The 20,952-nt window shown below is 45.0% G+C and overlaps 1 long non-coding RNA gene across 1 annotated transcript; it reads right to left on the reverse strand.

Annotated features, from left to right (window-relative positions):
• Positions 1-2,068: 2,068 nt before the first annotated feature.
• LOC141490229 (uncharacterized) lies at positions 2,069-11,023 on the reverse strand. The gene is made up of 3 exons (XR_012469101.1): positions 10,781-11,023; positions 5,402-5,480; positions 2,069-2,333 (listed from the first exon to the last, which is right to left on the reverse strand). It is a non-coding gene; the product is annotated as an uncharacterized LOC141490229 (long non-coding RNA).
• Between the last annotated feature and the right edge of the window lie 9,929 nt (positions 11,024-20,952).

Raw genomic sequence — 20,952 nt, forward strand, 5'->3', positions numbered from 1 at the left:
ACCTAGAGCACATCATGTAAAGCTCTTCCATTTTGACTCCTTTCATGAAAATTAGTGGTTACGACACCATGAACGAGCTGCTAAGCTTCCCTTACTGGCTGAGTGGTTCGATTTCAACAGGGACCCATTGGTAACTCATCATTCTAAAGCTGTCAAACTGTTGGAATCCATTGGTTTCCACCATTGGTGTCTCCTCAAGTCCCTACTCTTTACTTTTTGAAGAAAATTTAAAATGGTTCCCAAGCTGAGTCTTCCTCTGGCTTCCCATTGTGTAAAATGAGCTTCCACAAGCACACCATATGTGTTTAGTTCAATTGATGGGTTGGTACTAATGAGGCCAGAGACCCCTAAGTGCCTGCCCGTTTAACTATGCTTGACAATATAATAATTATCAGCTCGCAGGGGAATGTGTCTGGTTGCTTAGAATGGGGGGAGCCATTGGGGTCCCTCAGTTCCAGCTAGAACACTAGGGCTAAGGACAGGAGGCAGCTTTCTTCTCTTTCCAGTTAAGGCCTTGTCTATCGAGGAGGAAGAGGAATTTGCTGCTCCTTGGAACTGGTCTCTGTGGGACCGCCTCCCACATTCAGAGTACACTCATGAACAGAAGTGGAGGACCAAGCAAAAAAATTAGGGGAACTGCTGAGACCTGATGCTGGGTTCACATGGGCACCCTCTTCTCCCCTGGAGCTTAAGAGTCGGTCAGCTCAGGGCTTGGCCCAGGGAAGCACCTTAGAGGGGCTGGTTCTTTGATTCTTTCTGAACCAGGAGATAATAAAAATTATATCATGTGCTCATTAAGCTCTTAATAAGGCACTGCCCTCACAATGGCATGGGAGAACTGTTCTTATTATTCCCATTTCATAGAGGAGGGGACTGTGGTTATGACTAGGAAATGGAGAAGTTGGGATTCAAACCCATCTAACTGTAGCACAAGAGTCAGGTAAGGATGTGACCTAAAGGGAAGATTGGTAAAGTGCCCTGATCACTGCTATCCCTGCAGTTCTATGGTCCTGAGAGAGCACCATGTTATTAAACTTTGAAATCTTGTGGCTGACTTTGTGGACAAATAAACCAGTCACAGAGAACAGGTGAGCAGAGGGGAGGTTGCAGAATGCCTCACTGGATCCCATTGGACTTCCAGATTAGTTGAATCCTGAATTCGTTGAAGCATGGGTATGAGATGCCAAAGGGAGAGTGTGAGCACCTTGTGTGTCCAGTGTCTACCATAGGGACATATATAGCAGATCAGCACCTTGTGTGTCCAGTGTCTACCATAGGGACATATATAGCAGATCAGATACCTACTAGATGTTTGTGGTTTCACTGATTGATGGATGGGGCGTTGGACGATGGATGAGTTTATGAAAGGGAACTGAAGAAGCCGAGTTCCTCAAATGGAGCATCCTAAGCTAGAGTTTTTAGTTATAGGCCATCATTTGGAGATGGCGCCAGTGTGGTAGGGCCACTGTGTCAATTCATCGGTATAAATTTCTGAATTTTCCTGATTATTATGAAAAAATTAGTATTGGGGAGTCTCATTATTATGGCTCTCTTAACAGGGCAACCGCACAAACCCCATGCCACAGAATATAATCTCCAGGATTTGCTGCACCTGAAAAGAACCACTTCCCCTCCAAGTCCTCTTTCTGAGGATGTGCCAAGTCTTCAGCCTCCTGGTCCATCAGCTATCTCTGAGGCAACACTGGAAAACTTGCTTTCCAGCTCAGTAGGATGTGAGTGGAGCCCCAGCAAAGTCAACAGGCCACCTCTGGAAGCTTTTTTCCAAAGCAGGATGCCACTGCCCTCTCTGGCTTGATTGTTTGGGCCTTTGAAACACCCAGAAATCCCCATGTGGCTCCACCTTTCAGAGCCTGGTCTGAGTTGAAGGGTCCATGGACCTAACTTTGTGCCTGAGGTCCAGCAGTCAGCTCCCTCCATAAAAGACAAAAGTAAACAAGGCAGAGCCTTCCCAAGTGACCCATTCAGCCAATGTCCAGAGCTCTGTCCAAATAATGTGCCCATTCCCACTTCCCAGGAAGAAGGCCATCCAGAATCAACACTCCTTTCTCCATGCTTGAGAGACAGTTTAATTTTGTGGGAGACACAAACACATTCATTGGAGCCCAGCTGCTGACAGATGAGCATGGCATATGGGATTCTGGGAGTCAAGGAGGGGCAGCTGATGGCCAGGGCTGGCCCGGAGGTCACACTCTGCTGCAGGACAGCCTGCAAGTCGGTGATGAGAAAATAAATACCTTAAATCAAGGTTGGCACTAGAAGATCCACAAGGGCTTGTGTCCAGTCACATGGGGCAGCTTCTGGTTGGAGGAACACTGCCAAAGAAGCCAGTAGTTAGATCAGAAAGAAACTGAGTGCCTCACAGAAGAGGAAGGGAATGCACACTTATTAATCACCTACTGTATATGCCAGACACTGCTAAGCACATGGGATCCTTGTGATAACTCTGGGAGGTTGGTGCAGATGAGGAAACTGAGGCAGACATGGCTTGCCCAGGGTCACACAACTAGAAAATATCTGAGGGTGGATTCTAACTCAGTTCTTCCTGACTCGCTTTCCACATCATCACTTTCGCTGCCTTTCAAAGCCCCAGAATCCCAGAGGCTCGCTTCTCCAAAGTCTTGATGGAAGGAAGGGTAGGGGTACCCTTGGCACATTTTCTAATAGGAACCACATTTGAAATAGGGGTGACGTTCCCAAGATAACCCGCCAAAAGCTCTTTGCTTAAGAGGTGCCAAACACTCAATTTAGATCAACATATAAAATGGAAGTAATGTGAAGACTAACAATGCCTTTTGGGGCGGGGAGGGAAGTGAGATTAGGGGGGAAACTGTAAAACTGAAAAGAAATAAATTTTTTAAAAAAGAGGTGCCAAAAGGTGTAAAATTTAATGATTGAGAGCAAGTTAGATGCCTTCTGCACCTTTTACTCCCTAAAGGGTATTGCCCATTATAGGTACCTGATCAACATGGAAAGGAAGACAGGGCTTTCTTTCCCCCTACAGTGCCTAGGATAGTGTCTGAAATATGTTTGCTGACTCATTGACTGACTGAAATGAATGAAGGAAAGAATGGCATGCCTATGATTCCAATTGAATATGCACCTCTCTGGGGCAGTAGGTACCACTAGATCTGCTTGGCAGGAGGACCTGAATTCAAATCCAGACTCAGATACCTGCTAACCCTGAGCAAGTCCCTTCACCTTGACTGCCTCAAAAAGAAATTAAAATGAATATGACTCTATTACCCTAATCTGTCCAGTGGAGTCAAGGACAGCATGTTGACTTCTCCATATTCTAGATGGTGAGGAGATCAAAGGAGAAGGGAGGAAGAGGGGGAAAGAAAGAGGAAGTAGAGGAGGGGAGAGAGGGAAGGAGGAAGAGAGGAGGAAGGAAGAGGGAGAAGGAGGGAAGAAAAGGAAGGAATTTCTTCAGGTCTAGGCCATTGAGTTCTGTAGGAGCCAAAGGAAGGGGAAAGAAAGGAGAAGGAGAATTTTAGGACAAGGAATAAGCTAGGTCAGAGACTCTGGAGGAATTGGGATGGAAACTGAGGGCTGAAGGCTCCACACAGGACTTTGAGAATCAGCTCCGTGTATCTACTTGGCTCTCTGAGTGATGTTTCAGGTGGTCCACCTTTGACCTCCTGTACCTACTGGGGAGAGATGCTTAGCCTCCTGCCCATTCTCGGGACAGGTGACTGGTTTCCTCTTCATGTTGGTGAAGCTTCCTCAGTCTCCACCTAGACTCTCTGCAGATCCTGGGGTCTTCTAATTGGAAAGAAGTCCCTAGTTTCTTGAAGTACCCAGGAGTAACCCAGCATGGCCTCTCCATTCTCTTGAGTGTCCTAGGGGGCTGCCAGCCTAGCCTCATCTACTTAGGGGAATCTAAGGCTTCTCCTGACTCATCTGGGCTCCACTGAAGCAATCTATCATTTATTAAGCAGCCCCACCAAGGGCCAAACACTGTATTCCAGTGTTCTTTCTGTTTGGAATTCTCTCCATCTTTCCCTCCACCTCCTGGCTTCCCTGACTTCCTGCAAGTCCCAGAAAACTTCTCCTATAGGAAGCCTTTCCCAAACTTTCCTGATGGAAGTACATTAGCTCTAATGCATGCTATATCTCCTTTCTACATAGCTGTTTTTCCTTTCCCTTCCTCATTAGGTTGAAAGTTTTCTGACAACAAGCCCAGCCCTTAGCATATAGTAGAGGTTTAATAAATGCTTGTAGACTGACTATAGAGAAGATTGTAGACAGCAAGGCAAAAGGCCCTTTGTGATGGCAAGGATTTGCTTGATAAATAATGGAACCTGGCTACTGGTGGGCCAAAGCCAATGCCACCTGTTGTCTGTTGCCCAGCAGGGTCTGTCTCTTAGCAATGGGATTTCAAGGCTCATTCATGGTTCTGGGTTTTCATTGGTGCCCCACGCTCTTGAGGATTCTTCATAAAGCAGTGTGAGGCCTAATGTGGTAGGGGGAAGACTGGATGGGGAGCCAAGTGACCTGGGTTCAGAGGCCAGTCTAGTGCTTGGGAGGTAGAAGGTGTTCCATAATTGTTGGTTGGTTGATTGACCTTGGAGAGATCACTCCTCCATCACTATCCCCAAGTCTCAGTCTTCCCCTGTGTAGTGGGAAGATTGGACTAAATGCCTTGTAAAGCTCCTAGTGGTCCCACACTTAGTGCAGAGACCTTGTCCTTCCTAAGGAATCACCCCATTGAGCCAGGCAGACTATTTCTTACCTGCTCCAACCAGGCAGATCTCACTGGTTCCAACATGCTGTGTTCATGTCCACCGCCAGGCCTTTGTTCAGAGAAAGTCCTTCTCCCTGATTCTTGCCCTTCAAGGCTCAGCTCAGATCCCTCTCCCCCAAGGATCTATCACCTCAATTTTCTCCTCTGTGAAATGGAGTGTTGGACTTGATGATGATACAAGGATAGAAAATCTAATCCACTGTGCTCTCCTCTCCACTGAGAGCTCCTGGGTCACTTGTCGCCCATCTATCTTATTTCAGGCCTGATATACCAAGTCAAATTTTACAACTATGAATAATCTTAGATTTCATCTAATCCAATGACCTCACTTTGCAAATGTTGAAACTGAGTCCCAGAGTGAAATGATTTGTCCAAAAGGTCACTGCTAATTAGCAGCAAAACCAAGAGTTGGGCCTGGACCTCCCCACTTCCCTTCTTGTGGTTCTCAACGTCACACTTTCAGTCTCAAAAACATCCCCTAACACATGGTTGCTGATGACTCCTCCAGAGACCTAGCCTATTAGAGGAGACCAATCTGTCCATGAGTTTATTCCACTTTAGCTCAGTCAATCTGGAGACATCCCATGTTACAAGGCCCACACCCAAAGCTTTCCATATCAGCAGAACCCCACTTACCCATGTTCTGGGTGCTCAGGACCACATCTGCCTGCAACCAGAGCATTGGATGAGGATCTTGGAGGGCATCGGCACAGTGCTGATGGAAAGAAGGAATGTATGCACACACATACATACACACACACACACACACACACACACACACACACACCCTGGGGGACTCCAGATCTCTGAGGGAACAGCACCCTGGATCAACAAGTTGTCTTTCTGCTGTATGGGACCCCGGAGATCCAGAAGGGCATTTCCATGGTGAAAAAGAAAGTATTGTTAACTAATTGCTTAACTGTAGGCCGTGGGAGTGGGGAGGTGAGTATAATAAAGGTTCCATCTGGAGGAACTGCTGCTGAAGAGTTAGGCTTGCAAAGCACATTACAAACATGAGCTCATTTAAGAATCTCCCCAACTGGGTCAAGGGGAGTGAATTTTAGATATTTTTTCCTCATTTTCCTGAAAAGGAAACTGAGGCTCAGAAAATTTGTTTGCTATACTTTCTTCCCCTTTCCTTTCTTTTCTCCCCTCTTTTCCATCCCTCCCACTCTCTCACCCTGCTTTTTCCCTCCTTCCTTCCTTGCTTCCTTCCTTCTTCCTTCCACCCTCCCTCCTTTCCTTCCTCCCTCCCTCCCTCCCTCCCTCTGACTCTCCTTCCTTCCAAAATGATTTTTTGAACACCTCCCCTGCTCTATGATTTTCCTGTATTGGTCCTGGTCTATACTCAGTGTCTTTTGTTCTAAATGGATCCTGGCTATTGTAGTTTTCTTCTCTTTTTCCATTAGCCTAGAATGGCTTGTGACTTTCCTCTGACCTGTGGCACAGAGACCTTCCTATACACAGAACACTCTGAGGCTTCCAAGTCTGGAGATGGCACCCAGAAGCCACAGGTCCAAGGCATGATTCTCCTTGGCTACATACCATTGACCCACGAGCATTAATGGAATCAAGTCAGTCATTTCCTGTCTCTGGCCTTCGGTCTCCTCAGCCTAAAAGAGGGGCTTGGGAATCCTTGCTTACTTTTATTAGTTTCTTAACTCAGTGCCTGTCTATAGTGAAATGGCTTGTCTGGGCTGTCCCCCCAGGCTTCTTGCTCTAAGAATCTTTCACTGCGCAGAGCATCCAGGCAAACCACATTAAATCACATAAGGTGCCTCTACCGAGGTCTTCTCTTCTTCAGTCTGATAGCATGCTCATCATTTCAATTTAATCTCCTGTGGCAGGAGGGTCCAAAAATAAAAAAGGCCAAAGCCAGTCTCTGCCTTCAAAGAACTCACAATCTAATGGAGGAGAAAACAAGCAAGCAACTACAAACAAGCTATGGACAAGATAAAGAGGGAATCATTAAGGGAGAGAAGGCACTCAAATGAATAGGAGTTGGGAAAGATTTCCTATGGAAGTCAAGATTCGAAGGAAACCAGGAAAGTCAGGAGTAAATGCGTGGATTTGGAAATTCCCTGCAAGGCAGATTGCTACTCATTTATGTTTATCAATCACTATTTATTAAATGCCTACTGAGATGTAAGAGGTATTCCTGAAGGACCAGCATCTCTGGTAGAAGGGCTTGATGAGACCTTCTTGGGGTGACTCATCTACCTTTGGTATCCACTTTCCCTCAACTCTCACCTGTGGCTCCAAGAAGAATGGGCAGTGCTAAAACTTCTTGACAAATGGGCTAGATTAAGGGTGAGCACCAGATCTCAAACCCATTGATGAGGTAGGGGGATGTCTACTCCAAGTCATGTGAATTCTTCCCTCAGCAGAAGGGGAGGATGAAAGCGATTTGTCTCAACAACCAAGATGGCAGCTGTGGAGCGAGACTTAGAGCTTGGTCAGACATTGAAGATGCCAAGGTCATCCACTGCATCCCAGTCTTCTTAACCTTTGTCCTGCTACTGGACTTTGATGAATCAGGAAAAAAAGAGGCTGATGACTTTGGACAATTTGGCCTCATTTAATTTCAGTTCACCCTTGAATTAAAAGATTAACCATAATGTCATTGTCCTCGTAAAAAAACAAAGAACAATAATTGCCTTTGTGACAAGCTCTGTGCTAAGTGTTAAGTATATCTGTCCATTTTATGAGCTTGACTCTTCTCCACATGTTCTTCCATGGATTCTCCATTGGTGATACATCCAGTATGGTCCATAGAGGCCTTCCTCACTTTCCTCTGACATTTCAGGGTACCTATGGACCACTCATGTCCTTCATTTTCCTGTTACCCTTCAGCCTCCCAATCAGCCCAGTCTGTCTCTTCCAGTCATGCAATTCCTTGATGGCATATTAGATTCCTGATCTTCTGAGATTTTCATGGACTCTATGTCAAAACTTCCTCCCACCCACAAAAGTCTCTCTGAGGCCTTCTGTGTAATGTTCAGGTTTAATTCTCCAGAAGCTATTGTGGTCCATATTTCTCTTCCACACAGTCACATTGGCGGAATCCTGGAATTAAAATGATGGACTTCAGAAAGGCAATCCAGGATTCTTCCTCCCTCTTGTTTAATTCTGAGGCCAACTTCTTCATCTGCATCATTTGCTCAGAGATATATCCTGATGGGGAAGACCTATAGACTGGCCATCTCGATATATGGTGCTATGTGACCAGTAGACATGTTTCATCCACCTTTGAAAACCAGGGACCATCAAAGAGTTCTCTATGAAGTTACATTTATTCCTTTAGCGATGCTTCTTTTCACAGGATCACTCATTGAGAAATTTGTGATCACATAATCATAATTAAAGCATGAATCTTCTTTTATTCAAGTTTCCTTTAGCTGTGGGGAAATAACTTTTTATTATTTTATTAAATCTATTTCCCTGAAGTATAGGATACATCCATGACTATGTTCACTAGTCCCTTCCTCTGCTAGTAGAAACTCCAGTTCATTTTTCCAATGACTCCCTTTGTTTTAAATCAACCTTATTGGTGGGATTTAAATCTAAGAGGCCAGCCCTCCTTTGTTCTTCTATCTTCTGAGAGATGACATGATGAGGAGAGAAGGATATAGCTCCATTGATAGCTAGCTAGGTAGAGATAGGGGAGATAGAGAGAGATAGAGAGAGAGAGAGAGAGAGAGAGATGATAGAGATAGAGATAGAGATAGAAGAGATAGAGAGAGAGATACAGATACAGATGATAGAGAGAGAGAGAGAGAGATAAGAGATAGAGATAGAGATGATAGAGATGGAGATGGAGATGGAGATGGAGATGGAGATGGAGATGGAGATGGAGATGGAGATGGAGATGGAGATGGAGATAGAGATGGAGATAGAGAGAGATAGCAATGACCTCTAAGTCAAACAAGGCTCATGGCATTAGTCTGGGCAGTTTTTCATTTTTATAATTGTAACAGTTGCAGTATCTGGATCAGGAGAGTATTATCTGTATCCTTCACCTGCATCGGTAAGCTCTTCTGCAGTCTCACAAAGGTTATTCCCGATCCTTTTATCCACATTTGATTATTCCACATTTAATATACAGATGTGGACTTACTTGACAAAAATGTACTTGGCTTCCCATGCTATCAGAAAGCTCTTTATTCTGAAAGAGACATGATCCCATCTTCTACTACAGTTCACGATTCCTGGGCTTTATCCCACTGTCTTGGTGAAATGTAGGAGACAGTTCCTTTCTTTTTATTCAAATCTCAGTTTCTTTCTTTACACTGGCATATCCAAATACTCATACTTTTCTTTATGATTCTTGAGCTTTGCTATTGTGCTCCTCTCTGAATTATTGGTTGCCTCCTCCACCGTGGTATTTTTCTCTAAGCTGTCCTGCTGGGTAGTCTGTTTTTATGGCGTTATCTGGGAGTTTGTCTCTCCCCCTCAAATTTCAGTACAAGACTCTCTGGTCCAGGTCATTGACTCTCCCTTGCAAAACACATTTTTCTTCATCTTCCCAAGATGGGCTCCATTCCTTGGCAGGGGCCTATTGTTCTAAAATCATAAGCCATGGTCCAGAAAATTAAATCTTTTTTTCTTTGCTCCATGCATGGCCAGATGTTCATTTTCCACATTCCCTTTGTTTCTTTCAAATTTCAGCTACAAATTTCAAATCTATTCAAGGGGGGAGAGGGAAAGGAACTGATACACAAGGCCCCAAGTGGGAAGTAAGTTTGGGGAGTCTCAGCAGATTATCTGGCACCTATCTCCTCGGTCTGGGAAGAGAGAGGTGTCCTCCTTGAACTCCACAGTCTACTTATGAGCCCCCCAGACCCTTCAGACTGGAGTGGGGATTAGGTAGGGAGAGGGATAACTTTGACTTCTCATTTAGAAGGACCAGACAGACAGACAGTTTCATACTTGTCAATAGAGCAAAGTCAGAAAGTCTTTTTTTCCTGGCTTCCTTCCCTGATTGTTTTCCTTCCTCTCAGGTGTTAGAACATTCAAGCTGTTCTGCCAATCGGTGAGTTAATAATTAATCAGTATTAATCACCTGCTGCCAGTCAGACTCTTTGCTAAGACCTGGGGACACAGAAAGATGCAAGAGACTGTTCCTGCCTTCAAGGAGCTCACAGTCCAATGGAGGAGATAACAAATAAACAGGTTCAAAGCAGGCTAAAAAGATATAAGTGAGAGAGACAAAGCACTGGGGTTAGGAGGACAGGACTTCCTGCAGAAGGTGGGATTTGAGTTGGGACTTCAAGGAAGTCAGAGAGGTCCAGAGGCAGACGTCCTGAAGGAGGAACATCACAGAGAGAGGGAGGGTCTCCTTCATTCATGGAGTAGCCAGGAGGCCAGTGTGGCTGGACCAAGAGGAGGTGGGAATAGATGGTGTAAATATGTGGAGGGAAGTCTTCCCAAGCCCTTCCTTCCCTTTTCTCCTCATGTGGGATTTGGGATTTGTAGTTTATGTTTCCAGTGAAGATCATCCCTGGCCTCCAAAGGCAGGGCCAAAAAGAGAGGCCAGGCCCAACCTGTCAGATTAATGGCTCTCCCACTCCATATTTTGGTATTCTAAAATGCAGCTTTGCTTTCTAGTTCTTCCTATAAACTAGACATCCATGATCCTTCCTCCCGAGAGTGGGAGCATTTCTTATTTCTCTTCTCTTCCTGTGATAAGTAGGAAAGACTAGAGAACTAGATAATAGTACATAAAAAATAATTAATTATAGATAGTCATTGAACATCCATCACACACACACACACACACACACACACACACACACACGATGATGTACATTTTGATTCCTTAAGCCAAACTAATGACTTTATAAAGGTAGAATTCTAAATTCTAGCAATAGATAATTTGGGGAAATTTGTTGAAGCCTGAGGCCTCTCCAAGATAGTATTTGAATACCAGACCATGAATGCCACCACCTTTGTGTGTAAAAGACAGAATCAAAATAAACTATTAACTCATCACAATAGGAAATGCAAACATCCTACCATGACATTGGCTTAAAGCAGTGATACTCTCTCTCATTACTACTCATCCAGGGGAAAGTGGGTTCAGGCTTAGAGCATGGGTGAAGTAATAGGATAACTCAGTTCCCAGGAGTCCTTGGATTGGAGCCTTCATGGAGCTGCTCTTTGGTCATCTGCTGTGCTTAGATCTTCGTGAAGCCTTGAATCTGTGTCCAGCTGGTTCTTGTCTCAAGGGAAAGGTGTTGATGCCAGCTGGGAATGTTGCTAGGGTGACTGTGGGAAAATAGAATGTCCTCTGGATGCCAGTGTTCTGGAGTTCCTCACTCCTTTGGGCAAGAGAGACCAAGATTCTGTTCCTCCCCCTTCAGTGCTCAATCCTGCTTCGAGGATTTAGTTGGGGTGTTCTCCCCATCTCTTGGCCCAGGATTTTAGAGATGACTCTCAGAGCATATTCACTCTTCCTTGGTCAATCCAAATCATTTCCTGGGAAGTGTCACTTCACCCTGTTCCCAGCCTCAAGAATTTTTCATACTTAGTCCAAAGTTTTTGATTAATGGTTGAGTTCTCGCCTAGTTAAGATCTTGGGGTACAGATTTTTATCTGGATTTTAGTAGGGTGGGATAATTCATTGAAACTCAGTGACCCATCACGCGGAGACATTTATTTGGTACTTTATGGTTCTGAAACACTTCAACAGGAATTTGTTCCTTGGTTATATAGTGAAAGTGTTACAATCTCTACTTTGTATATAAGGAAACTGAGTCATAAGAGGACTAGCAACAGTTCACACAGGTGGGATGTAGACAATTTACTATTTACTGAACCCTATCAACTGAATACACCTGGTTTCCAGGAGTGCAACTGGTCTACACTTCCCTAACATTCATCTCAGTGCCTGATCTAACTCTGGATGGCAATGATCAAAACAAATGTTCCTTCTCACATGGGAGATTCATGGCCAGGATTCTGAGACAATGTGGCAAAAGGTAGGCAAACAATGGCTGAGATGGTGCTGCTACCTGAGAAGACAATCCCTGGCAGCTGCAATCCCATAGTCTGCTTCCTATTTCCAGATGCAGTGACCTTAAGTGACTTCGAAGCAGGAGGCCTTGGGCAGATGAAAGGACTCCAGAGAGGTGGGGATGCAATATTTATGGTCTCAATAAAAGTGAATTCCCTCATGTGAAATCCGAGTAATAGGAACACAGAATTAAGGGCACTCTGTTTGCTCAGCTAGCTCCAGACATTAAGGCCAAGCCAAGATTTTATAAGAAGGAATGAGGACATCTCATGAGTGAGAAGGAGGCAGAGGAGAATGGGAAGGCAAGCATGTCTCTACAGAGAATAACTTGGTAGAGTCAATAGGCATCCATTGAACAGACTCCAAAGAAACTCCAGAAGGACATCAGAGGTCGTTCAGTCCACCCTTGCACCCAATGCTGAATCTCCTTTCCCTCATTCTTGAGCACTACCTCCCTCAAAGGCTTGCTATAAAAATATATATGTAAATATATTTGTAATTATGATTTCTTTAAAGGAATAATGTGATTGTTGCATCCAAGTCCCTCTTTTTACAGAGGAGGGAACTGAGGTCCAGAGAGGAAAACAGATTTGTCTCAAGTCATATGTTAACAAGTGGAAGAGTTGAAATTTGAACCCAAGTCCTTTGCCGAGCCCATCTGGTCCACATTTCTCCCAAAGAGGTTTTACAGTGTAAAAAATGCATCTCTAACAGCAGAAGGGACCCACACCAGAACTGCTTAGCTAGCTCTTGCTGAGGTACTAAGTCAGTCTTTTCTTCTGATTGAGTATTACTGAGACAAGTAGACTTGCCTCTTTCTTCCTCAGCATCCCCCAGATCTGCCTGGTCTCCCAGAGCAGAAACCCTGCCCTAGAATTAAATTCTCTAGACCTTCCCCCCAGCTTGACCCAAACTCACTCATGTCACCCTTATTCCTGGACCATCTTCATACCTCCTCAGTCATCTTGCTGATTTACAAGCCCCGCCCCCCCACACACACACACACAGACTCCTCTCCAGTTGGAAACCATGATTAATTTAACTAATTTCTCTGGCAAACATAAATCTACTTACTCTCCTCTGGCCCACTCACCATCCAAAGTGAGTCAAAGAGCCACTTCCTGCCACCATTCCTCCATGAGAATGTAAGCTCCTTGTGGGCAGGGATTCTCTGCTTTTGCATTTGCATCTCTAGCACTTAGCAAAGTGTTCGGTTTATTGATGCTGTTTAGGTTTTTTTTTTAGTATCCAACCCTTCATGACTTCATTTGGAATTTTCTTGGTGAAGATATTGGAGTGGTTTGCCATTTTCTTCTCTAGTTCATTTTACAGGTGGGGAAACTGAGGCAAACAGAGTTAGGTGATTTGTCCAAGGTCACATAGATACTAAGTATCTAAAGTCAGATTTGAACTCAGGAAAATGTCTTCAGGACTCCAGGCCTAGAGTACCACCTTGATGCCTTATGTTTGGCATGTATTTTATTCAAATATTCATTTTTCTGTATTTATGAAAAGACCTTAGCTAAGATGAATTTCTGTCATGTTATCCCAAAACAATGACCCTTCAGTTCTCCACATTCTTTCTTTACAGAGGAAGGAATTGAGGTAAACATCATTTGGCAGATTTCTATCAATTCTGTTTATGTCACCTATAGTTCCCCATTTCCCTCCTCCTCTTCCATCCCAGATAGTCATTTCAGAAGAATTTTAGAAAAGAAAAGATGAAGAGGAAAAAGTCAGCAAAATTCATCAGTATATTGAAAAAATGTTCCATTCTGTCCCATGCTTTACATTCTTGGATAACTCCCTCCCCTACCTCAGGCAAGGAGAGAGCAGAAATGTCTCCTCATCTCTCTTCTTTGGGCTCAAGCATGATTGAAATTTTGCAGGAATCCACTTCCAGGATTGTTGCTAATATTGTTTTTCTTCTTATGAACACTACCATAGTCATTGTAGATGCTGTTTCCTTGGTTCTGCTGACTTCTCTGCATCAGTTCATAGAAATTTTCCCAGGCTTTTCTCTGAAATCACCACATTCCTCATTTCTTAATAGCACAGCAAGATTCCCTTATATTCATGTACCACAATTTGTTCAGCCATCTCCCATCCAATGGCATCTACACTCAGTTTCCAATTCTTTTCTACCACTAAAAGTTCTCCAATACATATTTTGGAATGTATGAGGTCTGTCTTCTTATTAGTGACCTCCTTGAGGTATGTGTCTAGCAATCTGTACTGTATATCTTAATCATTTTGACCTCATTAGCTGAATTCCCAAATCATATGTCCCAACAAGGGACTGTAACCAAATATCCAGGAAAAAAAGAGAAGGGTTGGGCCAGGGAGTTTTTAATTTGCCTTCTTGGCTTTTAAAGGGGTCTCCACACATGTAAATACATTCCTGAGGAATAGGAGCATGAGATTTCTGCCAAAGTATTCGTTGTAACAGAATGCCAATTTATTTGGGCAACACCATCATCATCCTCCACTTTATCATCATCATCATCATCATCATCATCATCATTATCATTACTACCACCACCACCACCACGATCATCATTTAACTCTAATACTTCAAAAATCTTTGATTTTGTTGGTCAGTCGGACAGTCAATTCAGTATTACAGATTACAGTTTCTCTATACAGTGACTAAAGTATTATTCACTTTGGGGCCAACCCTGCACTAAATGAGGTTGTCCCTAGGACAATGGACACCCAGAGGATCACCAATATCCCTAGTATCACCTGCAGAACTTGAGTTGGCTTTTAAGGAACCAAGACTGCCTTCTTGAAAGGATGAAGCATCAGAAATGAGCTTCAATGAAGGATACACATCATAAGCATTGTAAACAGAACTAGAAGGGACCTTTAAAGACCAGAAACCCAAAGAAGGGAAGTCTTTTTCTCAAGATTCTATAGCTGTGGGTAGTTAGGCAGTACAGTGGATAGAGCACTGACCCTGGAGACAGGAGAACCTGAGATAAAATCCAATCCTAGACCTTAATTATTACTTAGCTGTGTGACCTTGGACAACTCACTTAACTCCATTAATTTACCCAAAAATATCCTATAGCTGGTTAGGAGCAAAGGTGAAACTGCAGTTTGTGGTCTCTGTGCCCAAATCTGATACAATTTCATTAATAAATTCATGAAAAAGAAGAAACCTATGGCAGCCACAAAGGATATGTGATGAGAGAAGGGACAACCCTTTTCAGGCCAGAGGATAAAAGGAACAAAGACTTTCACCTGGAGGCAGGAATGTTTGTCCAATCTCTAGAAGATGTGGAGTCCAATTGAACAGAAACAGGGATTTCCTTTCAGAGATGGTGGAGACATCAGGTTGGAAAGATTGAGGCCAGATTGAAGGATCCATAGGACTAGGGAGGCCTTGAGGCTAGACTGTGTGTCAGTGAGCCACTGAAGGTTTGGGGGAGGAGAGGATATACACAAGGTAGTACTGAGATGTTCTTCCAGGAAGAAGTGTGGAACGTGTCCACAAAGACTAAGTATAGCATCTGGGGGTGGGGATAGGGTTAGAGCATCAACACTATTCAGGGCGGCAGAGCCAAGGGTCCGAGAAATAGTTGTCTGGGCAGCGCCTGCACCAACAGCATCCATGAAAGCAGGGACAAAAAGTCAGGAATGGACCATCAAGGGCATTGAGTTTGGCCAATTATACAGCTGCTGAACTGTCCATGTGAACACTTGTGTATGTGAAGGAAAAGATGAGCTCCCAGCCGGGCCCTCTTCTCCCTTGGATCAGGGTGCCTTGCAGGCCTAGCCCACCATAGTGTTGTGAGGAAAATGCTTCAGCAAAGTGAATTCTGATTCATGATTGCTGAGTGACCATGGGTTAATGGTCTAACTTCTTTGAGTCTCAGTTTCTCCCTCTAGAAAATGGGGTTCCTACCTCACAAGACTGACATAGGGATTGTATATATAAATATGGTAGATTATTGTCCTTCTTGATAAATGTGTGTGGAAAAATGAGATTGAAGGCTACCACACAGATTACAGTGGGACTGGGGAAGAGGATGGGAGGGCCAAATGAAGCTAGAAGGATTGTCTCACTCATTTTTTGCAGAATTTCTCTTTTCCTGATCTTCCTTCTCTTACCCTGCTCATGACTTTGCTTTTAGTTCTCTTGATTTCCATCCTTTTCATTCTCCATGTGCTTAGCCTGTGTCCTTGTCTCCTCTATTTGAATGTCAGCTTCTGGCGAGGAGGGGCAGCTTCATTTTGAGTGTGTTTCTTAGCCCCCAATGGAGCTCCATACATGAGTAGGAACTTCCTATATGCTGCACATTGACTGATTTCCAAATTGAACCAGTCCTTCCTTCCTTTCTTCCTTCCTTCCTCGGGCAGTACCTGGATCCCCAACCTGCCCTGTCTGGAGACTCACCTTGTTCTGTTGGGTCCAATGGCTGCAATTCACTTTAATTCCATTTTGACACAACAGTCATCGATTCAGGGCCTACTATGTGTTAAGCTCTATACTAGGCCTAGAGAGACAAATACAAAATTGAACTAGGCCCTGCTTTCCAGGATTCAATCCAACAAAAACACAGGTCATATACTGGCAAAAAAAATCTGGAAGCTAGAACACTGCCCCCAGTATTATGCACTATGAAATGGGGAAATGAACAGGAGAACCCCCTTCACAGACTATATAATTTTATTCACCTTTAATAGGGATTGGGAAATCCAGTGGTATTTGGGGGTTTGGCAAATAGTTACAATTGGTTTTTCAGTGTGTGCTATTTGGCCAAACCCAGAACACCCTGTGGGCGGTCAGGTTTCCCTTTGCTTCCTCATCCGCATCATCTATTTTGAGGAAAATCAAACAGGGAGAGCTTTGAATAGCTCTGTTAGATGCTCATTGAATGGAATAGAATTTTCATCTAACTCCACCGCCAGCGAGACATCTGCTACTTGAAGGCCTGAAAGGGTTGGGCATCTTGTCTTTGACACAGTGGCATGCATGTGACAAACATGTCGGCATCATCTGAGAGATTTCTAAAGCACATTCAGCCGGGGGAGCCTGGGCAAGACCATGTTGTCGTTTCTGGAGCAGGAAAATGGACTAGATGACCTTTGAGGGGGCCTAAGGCTCTAGTTGTATCTACAAGCTCTTCTCCCCCTTCCCTTGTCTCCCATCCCTCAGGTGCCTTCTGCCCCTCTTTCTTCCTTCACCTTGGCTTCCATGGTAAATGGTCCTTACTCCTTACCTGCTCAAGTGATCCCCTCCCATCCCATCTCTTCCAACAGGTCACTCCCTCCATCAGCCCTGCTCTCTCACTTATTTTCTTCTTCTGTTTTTTGGAAAGGCAATGGAGTTAAATGACTCACCCAAGATCACACAGCTAGCAATGGGAAGATGAAAGGAGGGGAGGGGAGGGGAGGGGAGGGGAGGAAAAACAAAAAAAAGAAAGGAAGGGAAGAAGGAAAGGGAGGAAAGGAGGGAGGGAGAGAGAGAGAGAGAGAGAAGAGAGAGAGAGATTTGTTAAGTACCTACTATGTGCCAGACTCTGCTAGTGCTGGGGATGCCAACACAAAGGTGTGACAGTACCTGTCCTCAAGCAGCATCCATTCTCATTAAGGGGGACAATGACCAGAGAGGAGATGCTGTCTGGGTCTCCAGGCCTTCTCCTGAGAGTGGTCCTGCAGGATCAGCTCCTTTTGACCCCCACCTCCTGGATGACACCTACCAAGAATTCAGTGGCCCACCTGAGCATGAAAGTAGATGAGCGGGCCTGGCCTCTTCTCCCCAGTGGCTTGTAAATGAGATGCTTTGTCCCGGGGGCGTTTCCGAGTAAATATTTTAAAGTAAATTGAATTATGCAATAAAACCTCCCCATCCCTTGCCAGGGCAAAGCAAAATTATGTCTGCCCAACACCTTTGTTCCCTGTTCATCTTACCATCTGATTAACTCCCTTCCTCCCAATTAGCTGAGCATCTGAACACCCACACTCTGCACTCTTGTGGCGGGGTGCCCTTGTCTGCAGACAATATGCCCCCCCTTCTTCCCTGAATGTCAGCGCAGAGTGAGTATGAGGCTCTTCAGGCTGATTTATAGGATCCTGGAGATGTTTTCTCCATCAGAGAATTCCATTAGGAGCCAGGGTTCCTTCCAAACTGAGGTGCCTTGGCCCAGCCACCTCTCCTTCAGCATGGCCCTGGCTGGGCACTGGCCTGAAAGTGGGCACTGATCCAGTCTTCCACTCCTCATTCACCAAATCAAATCAAGAACTGTTTGTGAGGTCCTGGGCTGGGTGCTGCCTTGGAAAGGAGGGAGCCACAAAGAGTGTAAATGAGACATCCCTCCCTGCCCTCAGAGTCCTCACAGTCTAGTAAAGAGATGCTACCCACTCTGATGACTGTGATTCAAAGGAGGACTGGAGATTTAGAGCTAAAGTCCACCTGCTTCAGCCCCCTCATTTTATAGAAGAAGAAACTTAAATCTAGAGAGGAAAAGTCACTTTCTGGAGGTTACACAGCTTAGTCACTCTGTGGGTTCTCAGTCTAGACCCGACAGTGCCCTCTGAAGCTGATGAGGAATAGAAGCCCAGATAGGAGCACACCCTTACCCAAAGTCACACAGGCTGAAAAGGTCATTAGAAATGGCAAGAAATGTCATCTGAGAGTTGAAAACAAACGTGGGTGTGAGATCTGGGCTGGGGTGTGGCAAGAGTTGAGGATCCTTACTACCTGAGGAATCAGAGCAGATGTTGTGGAGGAGGTGGCATTAACTTTTAAAAATGGGGTAGAAACTCAGGATGTGACCCCTTTGATGCAGGGACTCCATTACAGAGCCTGTATCCCAAGGACCATTGAGGAAGAAAATCACTTACACCAAAATATTCTTCACAGTACTTTTTTTTGTAAAAACAAAGAACTAAAATTAAACAGATGCCCACCATTTGGGAACTGGCTCAACAAATTGTGGTGAATGAATGCAATGGAATATTACTCTTCTTCAGGATATAATGTAGGCAATGAATCCAGAGAAGCTTGGGAAGAGCTATATGAACTGATGCCGGTGAAATCAGCTAAGTCAAGAAAAAAGAGAAACAAGGGTGATAGCAGTGTGTGTGTGTGTGTGTGTGTGTGTGTGTGTGTGTGTGTGTGTGTGTGTGTAAAGAACCACCACACTTCCAAAAACAAAGAGAATGTCACAAAATCAAAGGAAGAAATATGGTTCAAAAGAGGAGATGAGAAGATGCTTTTAACTGGTCCCTTTGCAGGGAACTGGGAAGTTCTTAAGTGTTGGATGTTAGGCACATTCCCAGACCCTTGTGATGAATGGATCAATCATACTGATGTTTTCCCCACTCTTCTTTCTTTTTGTCCTAATATATTATTTGTTATAGAGGGTGGCTCTCTGGGAGGGGAAGGAAAAGGCTACTAGAGAACACTATGGTGATACAAAAGAAAGAAATCAATAAAAATGTTTTTTTAAAACAAAGGTAGAAGGGCCAGGAATTGGGAGAGAATTTCTTCAAACCTGGGGAATAATGTGGCTCCAGGGACCTTGGAGGATCACCAAATTTGAGTTCAAATCCTATTTCTGAACTTTCTACTCTACTTTGGAGAAGTCTCTTCTCTTCTCCAGACCTCAGTTTATTAGGATTTAAACTAGATTGTGGCATCAAATGCAAATAGAAATGGAGACGCTAAGGTCCAGAGCTGGGAAGATGATCTGATGCCAGGGCTGAACTTTGAGCATTTTAAGAGGGGGAAATGAGACTTCCATAGGCATGAGAGTTCAGAAGGTCCCTAAGATTCTTCCCAATTCTCATATGAGAAGCCTTGCTCTAAATTGAGTTCCATTTAATTCTATCGATGGACATTTATTATTTTCAGAACGGTGACCCATGAGAGGCACAAAGGATGCAAAGCCACAAGGAAAGCATGCCCGCCCTCTACTGTCCCCACACATTTGTCCTCAACAAAAGATTTGCTTAAATGTCTCTGGTGGATCTGGAATCATACTTGGGAATCCAGAACCCCCCATTGGAAGGCTTCCTCAGAGGTCTGTCTACCCCAGTTCCCTGAAATAGTTTTATGCTTTTCTGAGTCACCCCCAGATATGGGGAGGATTCAGGGCAGAAGGATCACAGATTCAAAGACTGAGATCTGGGAAGGCCATTGAGGTCATCTCATCCAACCTGAGGCTCAAGGATCTGCCTCTCCAAAGTGACCCAGGCAGTGGGTACTGGACCCCAACCAGGTCCTTGGTGGGCCTTCCTCCTGTAGATCAGATCACCTGGATGGAGGTCTGACTTCTGCTCGTGGCTTCCCCAAGCCTCCCTGTCCACCTTTAATGGGCTTAGACTAGCTGGCTGCTTTGGTCTACTCTGGCTCTGACCGCAAGAGTCAGAGACAGAAGCCCAGACCCCAGGACCCCAAGGCCACTGCATCTGGCTCTGCTGGGGGATCCCCACAGGGCCTTAGAAGTCCATGGGACACCAGCTGGCAGCTCAGCCAAGTATCAGGTCAGAGAAGCTGCCCCCACATTAGGCCAGTCGACCTCCCTTGGCAGGCTGGGTGACCAGCCCTCAAGAGAGGCCAAGAACAAAGTGGACCCGATAGCTGTCTTTCCCAGAAGAGGCTAATCAGGCCATGGGGAGGAGGGAGGAGGGAGGAGCGAGGAGGGAGGTCACCATGGGGCTGGAGGCAGCCTGGCCACTGGCTCCTCCCTCCTTCTTTTCCTCCCAGCTGGCCAGAATCCTCCCCCAGCCCAACCCCTCTGTCTTTGGGGGTAAGCTCAGGAGCTCTCTTCTTCAGAAGGTCTTAGCAAAAGAGTCCTCTGAGTCAAAAACCGTGGGTTCAAATCTCACCTTTGCTCCTAATGATTCCTAACTGGATGACCTTGAGAAAACAGTCCTTTCCCCTCTCTGGTCCACAGTTTCCTCATCTTTAAAATGAGTAAGTGAGTCTAGCTGGCCCCCAGGGCTCCCTTCAACTTCAGGTCTAGAATGTCCATTACTGGGGGGGGGGCATTTGCTTGGTAATGCTTGGCAACTTGGGGAGCCCTCTAGCTCAGTCAGGGGATGAGAAGCTCATTTTCCTGAGGGGCCCCCAGCCACAGCCCACTGCTGACTCAGCTTTCTGGATTTCTCCCCTCTTCCCAGCCCCCTCACTTGCCCCTGACAACTGTCCTCCCCCCCA

The sequence above is a fragment of the Macrotis lagotis genome, chromosome 5 (genome assembly GCF_037893015.1).
Source record: "Macrotis lagotis isolate mMagLag1 chromosome 5, bilby.v1.9.chrom.fasta, whole genome shotgun sequence".
Classification (NCBI taxonomy): domain Eukaryota; kingdom Metazoa; phylum Chordata; class Mammalia; order Peramelemorphia; family Peramelidae; genus Macrotis; species Macrotis lagotis.